The sequence below is a fragment of the Elephas maximus genome, chromosome 2 (genome assembly GCF_024166365.1).
Source record: "Elephas maximus indicus isolate mEleMax1 chromosome 2, mEleMax1 primary haplotype, whole genome shotgun sequence".
NCBI classification, from domain to species: Eukaryota; Metazoa; Chordata; class Mammalia; order Proboscidea; family Elephantidae; genus Elephas; species Elephas maximus.
The window spans coordinates 155,723,781-155,737,165 of NC_064820.1; the positions used below are offsets into that span (position 1 = coordinate 155,723,781).

Sequence of the window (13,385 nt, forward strand, 5' to 3'; positions counted from 1 at the left end):
CGCGCACCGTCCGCAATTCTATGAATGGGTGGGCACAAGAGACCCCGCGTGCGCATGCGCCGCGCTCCTTTTTTTATGAATGGGGGGCCGGAAAAGGACTTAACCCGTGATTGCTGGGGCTGGCTCTCGCTCCTTAAGGGGCCGTCTTTCTTTTACAAAGAGGGGTGGAGGTTGTTGTTGCCTCTTTTTTTTTTTTTTTTAATGAATGGAGGGCGGCGGCGACTGCCGCAGCTGGCTCAGCTGCGCGGGCTGTGCCCCCTCCCAGCCTGCGAGAGGAGGTAAAGGCCACCTTCACGCCACTGAGGGCCTGGGCAGGAACCGTCAGTGTCGCTGGGGGGGTGGGGGGCACTGCGGCCTCCAGGTCCTGGGCCGAGAGCGGGGTGAGGGAGGGCACACCCAGACTCTTCTGGGGATCTCCACCCGCCGCAGGCAGCCGGGGGTGGCGGTGGCGGGAGGACCCCTGCTGAGGGCCTTCTCTCTCTTCAGACCAGTGGCGCCTAGGGGCATGAGGTATAGCTGAGTTTACCCAAAATTAAGAAAATGTCAATCTTCCGTATCAAGAAAGGACGAGGTGGGGGTTGCTGAAAGAATCTGGATCCTTTCCTGAGGCTTTGCTTCCCTTGAGTGAGTTCAGACCATACCTCTTCCCCTTCTTGGGTGTGGACAGTGACAGGCCCCAGGCCTCTTCCGGCTTCAGTACCCCCCGGGGCGATGCTGGCTACTCTGCCTGAGGAGGCTTGGGCCTTGCCTTGCAGCGTCCCCCTTCCCCCGCCCCCCAGTGTAATGCCTGCTGTGCCCGAGGGTCCGCCCTGGCCAGCTGCCCCTTCTCCACCCCATGTCTGTTTCCCAGGCCTCAAAGGACTCGGGCTTTAGGAGCCTCGGTCCCCCCAAGGCACTAGGCCCTTTGCTGTTGTGGGCGCCCCCCCACCCCCACCCCCACGTCTTCTCTCGGAAGCGGGAGCGGCGGGGAACTGGCCAGGTGGATGGGTGGAGTCGGTTGCGCTAAGGATGCTGCCGAGGTGGCTGCGGGATTAAATAACAACAGGGCTCTTGAGCCTCAGAGGAAATGGGAAATGGCCGGGGATCCTTTCTTTGCTGTTAAGGGTGGGGGGGGGGGGTGCCGGGTGGGGGGGGGGCGGATTGAAGACCAGCTCTAGCCAGTGAAAAGAAAAGCCCCCGCCTTTCGGCCTGACTTGGGGAAAGCTGGGAGCCCTAGCAGCAGGCCCAGCTCCGCCCAGGAACAGAGGAGGCTGTAGCCTCCGGGGAGTCCGAGGTAGGGGGTGGCTTTGATGCAGGGATTAGAGCAGAGCCTGAATCCCCTGTAAGGTTTTTCTTGCCGGTGTTCTGGCTACACTGGGACATTGTGGGGGCGTCTTTTTCTTCCTGCGCCACAATAAGATTGAAAGAAAGAGTACGCTTGGCTGTTGTTAGAGGCGCTAATGAGAAAGGCTCCCAGCTCAGGCCTAGGGAATTGGCCTAGGGTTGGGGCTGGGGCTCCCAAAACAGGCAGCCATGGCACCTTTTTGCAGACTCAGAACAGAACCCAAGGCCACCAAGTCCCAGTCTCCCCACTCTCAGAAGCACCTTTCCTGTGTGATTACTTACCCAGCTCTTCCCGTCAGAGCAGGCCCTCACGAGGGGACCTCCATCTTCCTTTCGGCCCCAAGACCTTCTTAAACCAAGAGAAAAGCTCTTTACCAGAACAATGTGATACTTTACAGTTGTTCAGGACTTCCCTTTACACCTATTGAAGTTAAATATCACCATTTGTCAGATTTAGGCATTGAGGCCAAGGGTCCTGCACCTGATAAATGGAAGAACTAGGTCTTTGAACCTGGTTCTTTCTACTTTGCTACCACCCCTTCCTTCTCAGCAACACAAACCTAAAAACCTGTTTCTTCCATTTCATTTAAATATGTTAAACCCACTGCCCTCGAGTGGATTCCGACTCATAGCAACCGTATAGGACAGAGTAGAATTGCCCAAGAGTTTCCAAGGAGTGCCTGGCAGATTCGAACTGCTGACCCCTTGGTTAGCACATTAAACAAAGAAAATCGAGGCAATAATTTTCCAGTTGGTGTTCACCCATGGCCCTTACTCAAACAATTAGAATAAATAAATCCTTTTTAAACTATAGCCAACAATCAGGGGAGTGGGGAGGGGCAAAGGGTGGAAAAAGCCCCGGGTGCTGTACTATTTCCTTTATTAGAGGAATTAATCAAGAGAGACAGGGTTCCATTTCCCATTCTTTACTCAGTTTCCTGAAGGAGGAGGCAAGGAGAGCCCAGCGCTAAACCCTGGTGGTGTGATAAGAGATTTAGGATCCCCCAGTCCCGGGGGCACAGTGGTTAAGCATTTGGCTGCTACACAAGAGGTCAGCAGTTCGAATTCACCAGCCACTCCTTGGAAACCCTATGGGGCAGTTCTACTCCATCCTACAGGGTCGCTATGAGTCCTAATTGACTCAACAGCAATGGGTTTGGTTTGGTTTTTTGGGTAGTCCTGCACTGGGAAAGAGCTCTGATGCCTGAGTGTGACTCAGAGTGTCTGAAGAGGACACTGGGGGTCTTTCTTGGAACCTAAATTGAGGTATGGTTGTGGGTAGCGGTGGATTATGCAATAGGCAAGGTAAGTGTGGTACTTACCTTGCTTGCCAGATCATCTGTAGTGAAAAATTTCACATTTTTTCAGCACATCAGAGATTCTGCTTCTAGACGTGGCTGGCATCTCTCTCTCCGAACCCCACAGCATCCTCCTGCAGACTCAAAGCTTCTTTTCAAATTTGCAGCCCCTGATAGGGACAGATAACCCAGTAAGCAAGGTAAGAACAGGCTTACTTGTGCTTATTTACTAATCTGTAACAATTTCACATGGGTTTCACCACATCTTTGATTAAAATCTTCGATGTGGTGAAACTCATGTGAAATTGTTCACTACAGATTAGTAACTAAGCACAAGTAAGCCCGTGCTTATCTTGCTTATCGGATAATCCATCCTCTAGTTTTGGGTAGCACTTATGACAAGATTCATTCATTCTCCTCTTCATCTACTCTGTGCTGGGCCTGCCTTGGCTCTGGGAATTCATTGGTGAGGTACAGGCAGCCTTCCTTGCCCTTGTGAAACTCACAGTCTATTGGAATGACAGATTCTGCAATTTGAGGCCATGATAAATGCTGGGAGGGAAAAGTAAGGGTGATAGAGGGTATGATGGAGGGAGAGGGACCTGATTTTGATCTAGGGGTCAGGGAGTATCTCTGAGATTGTGCACTGAGACTTGAAGAATGAGAAGGAGTGAGCCTGAGGAAGGGTTGAGGAGGCACTTGCAGGCAGCTGGAGCTCCTTGGTGGAGGTCTTGCTGGGTAGAGGCCCGTCTGGGGAAAGCCTAATGTGTTGGAGGGCAGAGAGGAGCCCTGTGTGGCCTTAGCTTGGAGAACAAGGTTGATGTAGACCTGGTGAGGAGTTTAGGTATTACCCTATTAGGGGGTTTTAAGCAGGGCTTCAAACTGGTTCGGTCCGGTTCAACCCTTTGCTGAGAATTTGCTTTTCTGCCTCAGATATACTGAATCAGAATCTATAGTTTATCAAGATCCCCAGGTGATTCTTATCATTTTAACAAGAGTCCCAGGTGATTCTTATTTCTACATAAGCATCACCTACGGTTCTTGTTAAACTGTAGATTCTGATTCAGTATATCTGGGGTGAAAGGCAAATTCTCAGCAGAGGGTCAAGCCGGACAGAACCAGTTTGAAGCCCTGGTTTTAAGCAAGGTAGTGACATACTCTGATTCATGTTTTAAAGCTCTCTAGCAGCCCTGGGGTAAATGATGGAGGGAGGGTAGGGGGATGGAGAGGGAGAGAGAAAGGAAGATGGGAGAATGTGAAATGTTTACCCATAAATAGGTTGAAGACACTCTGTTACTATGTTTATTCTTTTTGATTGGGTTGCCATTCATCCTATGCTGGACTTCTAGTCAGTTTGACTCTGTCCATTCCAAAGCTGTCCAGCCTCTTCTCCAGGTATAATAATTCTGCTAGAGGCAAATCTTAACCTTGTAGCCCTGAGAGTGCTAGTTAACCCAACTTCAATATAAATGTCTTCCCTTCCACCAGAATGTATACAAGTGAGTAGAGTAGGTTACTTCTAGGCTTTGTCTTCTTATTAAGAACCTGTTCTTGCCAGGGCCTAGAGATGAGTTAGTGGGAGTGAGGATAGGTAGGAATTCTAATTCAGTGACTGACATTTGTGAATCACTGACAGTGTACCAGTCCTGTGCTCGGCATATTTTCATGTATAATGTTGCTTTAAAAAGCTATATTCTCAGTGATGAAAAAAATCACGTTGATTAAGGGTAGGGTTGTACAGCTGATTATTGTAATTGCTGTCAATAAGTTGTACACCTGTGAAAAGTTGAATTGGCGAAAGTTGTGCGATAGACATATTTACAACAATGACAAAAATGAAAAAACAAGAGTAGCTGCTGAGGCCGCTTATGTACGACCAAACACCTCATGGGGTTTGGTTCCTTGGTTTGGAGACTCGGGGTCATGGTTTCATGCAACATCCAGTTAATTGGCCTATTAGCGTATTTAGTGCCTCTGTTCTACCTCCTAGTTTGTTGTGTAGTGTCTGGGGTTGTAAAAGTCCACAAGCAGCCATCCAAAGCACAACTGGTCTGTATTCACCTGGAGCAACAGAGAAAGGAGAGTGAGGAATGGGAGGAGGAAATAGAATGTGAGGCTAATTGCCTCCATGAGCAACTGCTTCCTTTGCCATGAGACCAGAAGACGTGGATGGTGCCTGGGTACCATTACTGAACATTTTGATCAAAAGATTCCATAGAAGAATCTTGATCAAAAGGGGGAAAATGCAGAACAGAATTTAGAATTCTCATGGACTCAAGACTTTCTGGAGCTATGGAGGGTGGATAAACCCCTGAAACTATCGCCCTGAGATAATCTTTAAACTTTAAACCAAAAATATCCCCTGAAGTCATCTTAAAACTGAACAATAGGTTAGTTTAACTAGTAAAAACGGTCTGTCTTGAGGATTATGCTTTTTTAAGAACTGTGTATATGGAATCAAACTGACAACAGCAACTCAAAAAATTAGGAAACTTAGGGGACAGTGAGTTTATGTTAATGAGGGAAGAACAACTCGAAAAGGAGGGTGAGAATGGTTAAACAACTTGAAGAATGTAAGCAATGTCACTAAATTGCACACGTAGAAATGGTCGAATTGGTGTATGTTTTGCTGTGTATGTTCTCAACAACAAAATGGAAAAAAAAGCTATGTTGTGGTCTTATCTCTCTTTTTCAGATAAGAAGTCAGAGGCTCCATTTTACTTATTAATTCCACAAACTATCATTATGTACTTCCCGTGTGCCAGGCACAGCCCCAGATATTAAGGTTACAGTGATAAAAGGGACAGACAGTATCTCTGCCCCATGGAGCTTAGTCAGTGGTGATATCATGATGAGGGATAAAGGGTTCGAGTGTGGGGTGCTTTCTCCCATAATCTCCATTAACATCTTCATTTATTCCTATGTTCAAGTGACAATTTTCAACCTTATATCAAGTACTAATCAATGGAAGAAAAGCCTCTCCCCAGCAGATTACCTGTCCTCACAGCTTATAGATATTAAACAAATAATTGATGATTAAATTACATTTTGCATTAGTGCTGCATTGGAAAGTACAGAGAATAAAGGAAAGGGACACAGCTTGGGAGCCCTGGAGAAATTTCCTTGGATCTCAGATCTACAGAATGGAGACTCGGCCAGGCTCATCGAGGGAAGGCCAGGGAACAGGAGGGAGTGCTGGAGCAACTGAAGGTAGGCCTGGGGACCAGAGCCTTTTGAGGAGTGGTGTTGGAACCAGGGATTGGAACTCCCTCCTGGCACTAGCTCTTAGGCTTTCTGACTTAGCTGTTTCAGGTTTGGAGGCTGGAAAGCTTGAAAGACAGATACTAACCACAGACTCAAAAAAAAAAAAAAACCAAACTCACTGCGGTCGAGTCAATTTCGACTCATAGCGACCCTATAGGACAGAGTAGAACTGCCGCATAGAGTTTCCAAGGAGCACCTGGTGGATTTGAACTGCCGACCTCTTGGTTAGCAACTGTAGCACTTAACCACTACACCACCAGGGTTTCCAACCACGGGCTGCTAGGGTTAAATCCTACCCCTTCAAGCTCTGTAGCCTGAGACAAGTAACTCAAATGTTATGTGCCCCAGTTTTCCCCTCTGTAACATAAAACTAGTAATAGTACTTACTGCAAAGGGTTGAGTGGAGATTGAATGGGGTAAAGCACTTAGAACCACGCCTGGCACATTGTAAGTGCTTGGTACATTTTAGTTGATTTTTTGACATATCCATCTGTTTCAATGATGAAAGGAATGAGAATTTTAAGAAGAGCCCATTTATCTGCATGTATCAAAAACTCAGAAAGCGAGGAACAACCTAAACTGCAAAAATAAATGTATTCTTCATTATAAATGTTTAAAACAGTTATAGCTTTGTCACTGCTTTAACTAGTGCAATTTTTACAGGATAAACCAAAAACCAAACCCATTGCTGTTGAGTCGATTCTTACGGGACCAAAGTTGTGGTCTTTTCAGTTGTGTGGCTGAGTATTTTAAACAGTTGATGAAAGGGCTTTAACCATGACCAATACAGACACTTAAAAGATTTTCGGTAGTAGTAGTATACAGTCCACGGGTGGTGCAACTTAAGGTTGGCAGTTTGAACCCACCCAGAGGTGCCTCAAAAGACGGGCCCAGCGATCTGCTTCTGGAAAGTCACGAAAATCCTAAGGAGTGCAATTCTACTCTGCAACACATAGGGTCGCCGTGAGTTGGAACTGACTTTACTGCACCTGGTTTGGTTTGTTGGTTTTGATAGTACGATATGATGCTGAATTTGTACACTTATGGTTATCTTGTATCGGTATGGGTGGGTGTGGTTACGCATTTGGTGACCGCATAATTCTTAATATCTTGAAGCCTCATCTGTAAAAAATGGGGTAGTCATAATACCTACTTTAATGAGTTGTTGTGAGGGCTAAATGTCATGACGCTTGTCAAGTAATTCAGCTCAGAGGCAGGTGCACAGATATTTTTGTTGGGGGCGATCCTCCAATTGCTCTGTGTAACAGGGACATTTGAAAGGTTTTAACTTGGTTGTGTAAAACCCTAAACTTCCCCATCCTTCCTCTCACACCGTTTTCACTCTGCAAATAGGGCAGTCAGATGTTACAGATGCAAAAGGAGCATTCCTGAAGACCTCACATAATTACAGAGTGATTTCCTTAAAGGTGTCAATATAAAGTCAGATTTGCATTTCATCAGCTTTGGCAAATGAATGAAGATTTTTGTGACTATATTTATATGGCTCAATTCAAATTTGCAGTTGTTCCAATTCACATAAAGTATAAACACACTGTCCATTTCAAATGTGGGAGCTGGAGCCAGGGCAGCCCTGTGAGCAGTGAGCAGGAAGACAAGAAATTAAAAAAAAAAAAAAAAAAAATCAAAGAATGACCCTTTCACTCTTTGCTTGCAAATCACAGAAACTCCCTGGTGACCTTCAACACTCAGGTGAGACAGCGGATAACAAGCTCTGGCTTGGGAATTCCATAGACAGATTTTTCCCAGGTGTTGTGGATTCAATTATCTCCCCCAAAGAGATAAATTGAATTCCTAACCCCTGCACTGGTGAATGTGAACTTGTTTGGGGGAAATAAGGGTTTTTGTTTTGTTTTGCAGATGTTATTGATGAAATTAACGAAGTCATTCTGGAGTCAAATGGTTCCTAATCCTAATCCCTCCAGAGTAGCATTTTATGAAAGAAGAGGACAGACACAGAAATGGAGCCACACAGGTGGGAAAGACAGGCCATGTGATGATGGAGGCAGATGCATCTATAAGCAACGTCAACAACACAATGCTAAGGATTGCTGGTAGCCACCAGGAACTAGGAGCAAGGCATGGGACAGTTCCTCTCTCAAGGCCTTCAGAAAGAGATGACATGCCCAATACCTTCATTTGGATTTCTAGCCTCCAGAACTGTGAGAACATATTTCTGTTCTTTAAAGCCACCCACTTTGTGGTATTTTTTTACATTAGCCCTAGGAAGTAAGACACCAGGATATTGCCACTTAATGGTTGAGAGACCTTAGACAAGGTGCTTAACCTTCAGAGCCTCAGTCTAGTTTATATCTTGGGCACCATGATTCCAACTGCGTAGGCTGGCTCAACACACACCATGTAAGTGTCTGTGTCCACCATATAACTGAACAGGGCCCTCAGGTAAAGCACAGGGATAAGGAATGTCAGTCTGAGCTCTGGAGGAGTCAGCTGACTTTCCAGTGACCTGATCTTAGCTTTTATTCTCTATGGGAGGATGAGGGCTGGACTGTTCTCTCTGACCTGACAGTTATGCTCTGGGCCACCTTTTCCTACCCTGGCCCCCATTCATGCCACTTCATTTGGTCATTCATTTGTACATTTATTCAGCTGATATTTAAGCACCTTATACCAGGCACTGTGCTAGGCCTTGAGGATACGATAATGAATAAGTTAGAGGAATCCCCTGCCCTCATGCAGCTTATAGTCTAAGGAGGGGAGTAAGCAAATGCCCAAATAACATATTTTCAGATATTTGTAAAATCCATGCAGAAATAATAAAGGGATGTGACAAGAGACTGGGACAAGGAGGTGTGGCCCTTTAGAGAGGTAAGGGAGAGCTTCTCTTAGGGAACTGCTGAAGGCTGAGGAACAGGAGCCAAGCAAACCCCAAGGAGAGAGGGAACGCCAAGTGCAAAGACTCTAGAGCAGGCGAGAACTTGTGTGTTTCAAGAACACAGACACCTTGGGCCTATGCCTGTGGTTGCCCGCCCCTGTTCAAGGACATTCTGACTTCCTCCAACGGACTTGCACTGCACTGGGGCTAGCTCAGGCTCTGGGCTCTGGAGCCAAGAACACTAACCTCAGGCCCAGAGAGGAATTTACAATCATCCTCAGCCTGGGTACTACCTGCCAGGAAGGCAGAGACCTTTCTCAAAACCAGTTATTATTTTTTTTTTTTTAATTTTTATTGTGCTTTAAGTGAAAGTTTACAAATCAAGTCAATCTGTCATACAAAAGTTTATATACACTTTGCTATATACTCCTAATTGCTCTCCCCCTAATGAAACACCCACTCCTTCCCTCCCCTCTCTCTTTTTGTGTCCATTCCGCCAGCTTCTGACCCCCTCTGCCCTCTCATCTCCCCTCCAGATAGGAGATGCCAAAGCAGTCTCGTGTCTACTTGATCCAAGAAGCTCAGTCTTCACCAGCATTTTTTTTCTCAAAACCAGTGCAAATCAGTTCAGCTAGACAGGATTCTTTTTTTCTTGAGTAATCTTTTTATTGAAGCATTACATATTCAGTTGAACCATATGAAATTGCCAACATTCAACCACTTTTCGAGCATGGAAATGGAAATTTCACGTGACGACATAAATACATTCATAAAAGTATACAAATCAGAAGTGTATGTACGGCTCAATGAATTTTTACAAACCAGATATGACTATGTAACCAGCACCCAGATAAAGAAACAAAACATTACCAGCATTCTGGAAATCCCATTCATGCCCTTTTCATGCCTAACCACTACCATTCCCTACCTCTGCCCACAAGGGTAACCACTATCTTGACTTTTAGTACCATGGATTAATTTAGCCTACTTTTAATCTTTCTGTAAATAGAATTATACAGTATATATATATACGTTTTTTAAAATTTTATTTTTTGTGAGATTCATCCATTTTGTTGCATGTAGTTGCAGTTTCCATCATATATTTATTGTTGTTAGCTGCCATCAAGTTGATTTTTGACTCATAGAGACCTAATGTAACAGAGTAGAACTGCCCCATATGGTTTTCTAGGCTGTAATCTTTATGGGAGCAGACAGATCACCAGGTCTTACCCCCCTCAGAACTGCTGGGTGGTTAGAACCGCCAAAATTTCAGTTAGCAGTTAAGTGCTTAACCACTGCGCCACCAGGTCTTCTTATGAGTATACGACCCTGTCCTTATCCATTCTACTTTTGATGGCCATTTAGATTGTTTCCAGTGTTTGATTAGTAAGAATCCTGCTTCTGTGAACATTTTTGTACATGGCTTTTGGTGAACACACATTTGTATATCTGTGGGTGTATATTGAGAACTGGAACAGTTTTAGCAGGTACTCCCAAAAAATTATCCAAAGTGGTTGTACCAATTCATGCTCTTTGCAATGCTTTATTCAGTGCCTCCTTTCTGCTGAACTCGTAGGCCAGGTCCTGGAAAAAGAATGCATGGGGGGTAGTGGTGGCTAAGGGTATATGATAGGATTTGTGGGATGAATCTCAGCTAGGCCTGGGTTCAATTCTCACTCAGGTAATCTATAAAATAGTGCTAATACCCACCCAGTGCCATCGAATCGATTCCGATTCATAGCGACCCTATAGGACAGAGTAGAACTGTCCCATAGGAGTGCCTGGCGGATTTGAACTGCCGACCCTTTGGTTAGCAGCTGTAACACTTAACCACTACGCCACCAGGATTTCTGATAATGCTAATAGTAGCTCTTATCTCATAGGGTTCTTCACCCATTCATTTATTTGAGAAATGTTTATGCCAGCTGTGTCCTGGGGTCTGTTCTGGACACTCAGGATTCAGGGGTGACTGAGATAGATGAGGCTCTGTCCTCAAGGAGCTTATGCTGTAGTTGGGGGGAGGGGATAGATGATAACCCAGCAAACAAATAATTAAGATAATTGCAGAAAATCATACATGCTATGGAGGCAATAAAGTGGGGTGATGTGATTAAGCAATGAAGTGAGGGTGGTAGAGGAGTTAGGGAATTGATGACAGAGCTGAGTCCCAAATGACCAGAAGGAGCCAACCATGGGTGAATCTGAGGGAAGAGCATTCCAGGCAGAAGGGATAGCTGGTGCAAAGGCCGGGAGGTAGGAACAAGCTTAGTGTATTTAACGAACAGATTGAGAAAGAAGGTCAGTGTTGCTGGAGCTTACTGAGTGAGGGGGAGGGCTGTTTGAGAGAAGAAATAGGCAGGAACCAAGTCATGTGGGCCCTTGAAAGCCATGGTAAGGAGTTTGTGTTTTAAGATCAATGGGAAGTTGTTGGAGCGTTTTAAGCAGGGGACCAACATGAGCTAGTTTACGTGAAGATTGAAAGAGACAATATGTACAAAGAACCTGGCCCAGAGCCTGGCATAGAGTGATGTTGAATAAATGTTAGTTACCACTGCTGTTATGGTATTAGTGATGCCCTTAAAGAATCTAAAGATGTTCATTGAGAAACCAAGACATAGAGCCATTAAAGTCTGTGTGTAAAGTTAATCAAATCAGAGAACAGGATGAAGATTTTATTAATTAAATGAAATGCTTTTGGTCTCTTTCCTAAATGGAAATTTTAAGGCAGAGAATTTTCTCTGTGGTTAGGGATTGTTTGGAACCAACAAAACTCAGTACCTTCATCCCGTTTGCCAAAATACTCAGAGTGCAGCCACTCATGGGCCGTTGGCTGTGGCCCCGGTCACCATTTGGGCCATTGGCCTTTGCCCTGTACCCGATGGGACAAGCATGGGGAGGGAGGGGCGCCTTATCCTCCACCTTGCATGTCCACTAGGTTTGCTGGGATGCCTGACTCATCTGTCATCCCCTGCTGTCATTGGGAGGCTCTCCCACCACCTTCTTGTCATATAGATAGCCCAGGGAGTGTTTTTTGTGCTCAGGAGAGCCTTGAAGGAAGCCACTTTAATCTGTGAATGGATGAGTTCAAGTTGTGTAATATAACTGGGAAAAGCTCATTAGGGTATACAGCACGTGTTTCTGGGCAGAATGCCCTTCACTTGGTAAGATGTGTTCACTCATTCATTCATTCATCCAATATTTATTGAGCTTCTTTAGGTGCCAGGTGTTGTACAGCAGTGAGTAAAAACAGGTTTTAATTTTGCTCTCATGGAGCTTCCAGTCTAGTGGGACAGATGTTCATCAAATAATTGCACAAATATGAATAGAAAATGACAGCTGTGAGAAGTGCTTTGCAGAAAAGGTAGTAATACCATGAAGGTATATAATAAGGACTTGGGGTTTAGGGAAGCTCTGGTAGTCAGTGATATTTGAGCTGAGAGCTAAAGGGTGAGTAGGTATTAAGCAAGTTTAAAAGGTTGAGTGAAACCCATTCCAGGCAGAGACCAGCATATGCAAAGGTCCTGAGGTAGGGTGGAGCATGGTGAATCCATGAAAATGAGAGAAGGCTGGTGTGACTAAAAGGCTGAGAATGAAGTGGCTCCAGCCCCCAGAAAAACTAAACCATCAGAGGGTAAGAGAGCAGATCAAGAAAGGCTTTGGAGGCTATGTTGAGGATATGCCATTATATAGTCCCTAAAAGGACCATAGGATGCTATTAAAGAGTTTGAAGCTGTGATGTGTGTGTGAGTGTGCATGTTGGGGAATGACAAGTCTAGTTCACATTTTTAAAAGCTCATTCTGGCTTCAGTGTGGAGAATGGATTGCAGGGGCCAGAATGAGTTCTGGTAACTGCCCTCTCCTGCCTAGGGGTGATAACGGAGTCTTGGTTTCCTAGTTCCAGGGTGCTGCACTCTTTTGTGGTTTCCTTAGACCCTGTCCACATCTTTGCAAATAGCCTCTTTATCACACTCTCCTCAAATGACTGAATTTGTTCTGCTTGACTTTATGGAGAAATCACATTGGCTGAATAAAGCAGGAGGAAACATGAGCCATCACTTAACTAACTTCTTTATTTTACTTGTAATAAGCATGTACATAAATGGGTTTTGTTTTCAATCCAGTATGACAAGCTTTGTCTTTTCAAGCAGAGCATTACATTTCAGTTTGTTTGTATTTATACAGGTACTAAAAATGACGGAATTAGGTAGATTTATTTCTATCTTAGAAGGCAGTGGTGGTTCCGTGGTAGAATTCTTACCTTCGGTGCGGGAGACCCGGGTCTGATTTCCTGCAATGCACCTCATGCGTAGGTACCACCCATCTGTCACTGGAGGCTTTCGTGTTGCCATGATGCTGAGCAGGTTTTAGTGGAGCTTCCAGACTAAGATGGACTAGGAAAAAAGGCCTGGTGATCTACTGAAAATCTGCCAGTGAAAACCCTACGGGTCACAACAGTCCGATCGGCAACTGATCATGGGGAAAGCACAGACAGCATTTTGTTCCGTTGTGCATGGGATTGCCATCAGGCAAGGTCAACTAGATGGCAGCTAACATCAATATGTTTATCTTATTTTGTTCTATTTGCCCTGATTTTTATTTCTGTTTTTTCCCTCTACTTTCTTGTCTTCCTTTGGATTGAGGTTTTT

General features: G+C 45.1%; 1 long non-coding RNA gene across 2 annotated transcripts; it reads left to right on the top strand.

Moving 5' to 3' along the window:
* Window positions 1-99: 99 nt before the first annotated feature.
* On the top strand, window positions 100-13,374 carry LOC126070111 (uncharacterized). 2 transcript variants are annotated; one of them, XR_007516130.1, is made up of 3 exons: window positions 100-278; window positions 5,679-5,831; window positions 7,764-13,374. It is a non-coding gene; the product is annotated as an uncharacterized LOC126070111 (long non-coding RNA). The 2 variants fall into 2 exon arrangements; XR_007516131.1 differs by lacking the exon at window positions 100-278 and adding an exon at window positions 392-624.
* Window positions 13,375-13,385: the final 11 nt, after the last annotated feature.